We start from the raw sequence: 2915 nt of genomic DNA on the forward strand, positions 1-2915 counted from the left end.
TTTTGACTCAATGAGCTTTGTGTTATATTAAAATAGATTCAGGACAAAAATTAATGTAGTACAAAGTCAAATTATGGATATTGGATTGAAGGCAATCTAAAGGAGCAGTTGAAGAAGAAAATTTGCAGGGATGTTATTCAGGAAACACAAGTGTGTGTGTGTATTGTCTTGTATAATAAGATAATAATAAATCAGATAACTACGAAATATTTCATTTTAGCTAATAAAGCATGCAACTCAAAGTATTCTATGTGGAATGATCTTTCCCTTGTGCCTACTTTTATTTTAGGTTTCAAAAAGTAGTTATAATGTGGATTAGAATACTTGTGTTAAATTATAGAAAATCATAGTTGAAGTGATTTGAGGGAACACAGGACATATAAAATAATACAATGACCCTTTTTCCATAACTGTTCTTGGTTTATACTAATTTAGCATGCTTGGATCCCATGGGATTTCACTGTAACTACTTGTTTTGTAGGATTCAAGATGAGCCTTAGAGGCTTGTGTGTTTACAGTGCAGTAGTAATTCAATAGGCAATTTTAAAGTCTTTAGTAGTGTTATAAGATTTTACCTAAATGCACATACAGTATTAGAGTGCAGAATTGATTCACTTCACACCCATGCATCCACTTACTCAACAAATGTTATGGGGTACCTGCTATGTCCTAGTGTTCCATCCTTGCTATTGTGGATTTTTATTTTATTGTGGAACAGACAGTGACATAATGGTACATGGTAAGAATGTAAGTGAAGTATGTTATGTTATAGATACTGCATGAACTTTTAGGGTTTAAATTATTCATAAGGACAGATAATGGTGTGACCATGGCTATGGCAAATGATGCAAATGAGGAAAATATGTTGATTCTCCAGAGATTAAGAGAATAAACTAGAGGCAGCCAGTAGAAATAGAACATTGAAAGGACTATGTGGCTACCAAAACTAATGAATTCCAGAAAAAATTCTGAACCAAACAAAATCCACTGTAATTCCTCAGGAAGCAACATCTCATCTTTGGAGGTTTTGAGATAAACTGAACTGACCACCTAAGAATGATGTGGTAGGAGAGTTTCAACATACCCAGTGTGGTGGTGCACTCCTGTAATCCCAGTGGCTCAGGAGACTGAGGCAGGAGGATGTGGAGTTCAAAGCAAGCCACAGCAGAAGGGAGGAGCTAAGCAACTCAGTGAGATGCTCTCTCAAATAAAATACAAAATAGGGCCGGGGATGTGGCTCAGTGGTTGAATGCCCCTGAGTTCAATTCCTGACATCACTCTACCCCATAAAAAAGAAAAAGTTTTCAACATAAAAAAATCAGTCAGGGCTATTGTACTTAAGTTTGTTTCACCTTGAAATTGCACTAAATACATGGATTATACCACGAGGAGGTAAGAACATTTATAATTTTCTATAACTATTATTATTTTATAGAAAAAGTGAAGAAAAGGGATGTCTGATCATGGGAAGGACACTGGGAAAAGCAGTTCAGAAATAACTACGAAACAACAGGAAAATATAGCTTGATCAATTTAATGAGTCATTAATTCTCTTTTTAGAGTTTAAATTCTCAGAGATGAATAAGCGAAGCAGGGAAAAGATTGATGAAACTCATGATGAGTATTTCCTTGGAAATAAGTAAGTTCACTAATTTCCATTTCATGCATAAAGCTCACTTGGCTCTTCCCATTAGCTCAATGTTCTGTGGCAATGCTGAGTTTGCTAGTTGGAGATATGTCAGGGCCAACTGCAGTTCTATTCTCCCCTCTCAACTTGCTTTCTTATTATTCCATTGTATGAGTTACATACTCCATTATAATTATGGCATTAATTAAGGCTTGCTTGTAAACAAATATAACTATCAGATATATTTCCCATGACACTCATTGTGGACAACCACTAAGACTCTGAGTGTTTTCTCATTTCATTCTGCCTTACCCAAATTTGTCTACTTTCTTCTCTGAATCAACTTTCCCATTGTATCCACAGAACCCAAGAAAACCAGACTGATGGAGTGACATTCATCCTCCTGGGCTTCTCAGAATATCCAGAGCTCCAGGTGCCCCTGTTCCTGCTCTTCCTGACCATCTACACAGCCACTGTGCTGGGCAACATGATCCTGTTCATCAGGGTCAACCCCAAACTCCACACCCCCATGTACTTTTTCCTCAGTCACTTGTCCTTCATTGATTTCTGCTACTCTACCATGGTGACTCCCAAACTCTTAGAAAACTTGGTGGTGGAAGACAGAACCATCTCCTTCCCAGGTTGCATCCTGTAGTTCTTCTTTGCATGCATATGTGTGGTGACAGAGACATTCATGTTGGCAGTGATAACCTATGACCTATTTGTGGCCATGTGCAATCCTCTCCTCTACATGGTTGCAATGTCCCAGAAGCTGTGTTACTTGTTAGTTGGAGCATCATACTCTTGGGGGTTAGTCTGTTCCTTGACACTTACTTATGTTTTACTGAAATTATCATTCCAAGGAAATAATATCATAAATAACTTTGTGAGCATGCTGCCATTATTGCTGTATCCCATTCAGATCCCTATATTAACCAGAAGATCATTTTAGTGTCTGCTACATTGAATGAAATAAGCAGTCTGGTGATCATTCTTGCTTCCTATGTTTTCATTTTTATCACAATCATGAAGATGCCTTCAGGTGGGGGTTGTCACAAAGCCTTCTCCATGTGTGCCTCCCATCTGACCACCATTACCATCTTCCATGGACCATCCTTTTTCTCTATTGTGTTCCAGTCACCGAAAGTTCCTGGCTCATGGTTAAGGTGGCCTCTGTCTTCTATACAGTGGTCATCCCCATGTTAAACCCCCTGATCTACAACCTCAGGAACAAAGATGTGAAGGAGACAGAAAATTAATCAACACCAAATTATGTCACATATTATAA

General features: G+C 37.9%; 1 pseudogene across 1 annotated transcript; it reads left to right on the forward strand.

The window, feature by feature from the left end:
* The first annotated feature begins 729 nt into the window (after positions 1-729).
* LOC306639740 (olfactory receptor 5D13-like) lies at positions 730-2915 on the forward strand (annotated as a pseudogene). The gene is made up of 3 exons: positions 730-739; positions 1561-1639; positions 1991-2915. The product of its transcript is annotated as an olfactory receptor 5D13-like (transcript).

This window comes from Sciurus vulgaris (genome assembly GCF_902686455.1).
Source record: "Sciurus vulgaris genome assembly, chromosome: 11".
Lineage (NCBI taxonomy): Eukaryota > Metazoa > Chordata > Mammalia > Rodentia > Sciuridae > Sciurus > Sciurus vulgaris.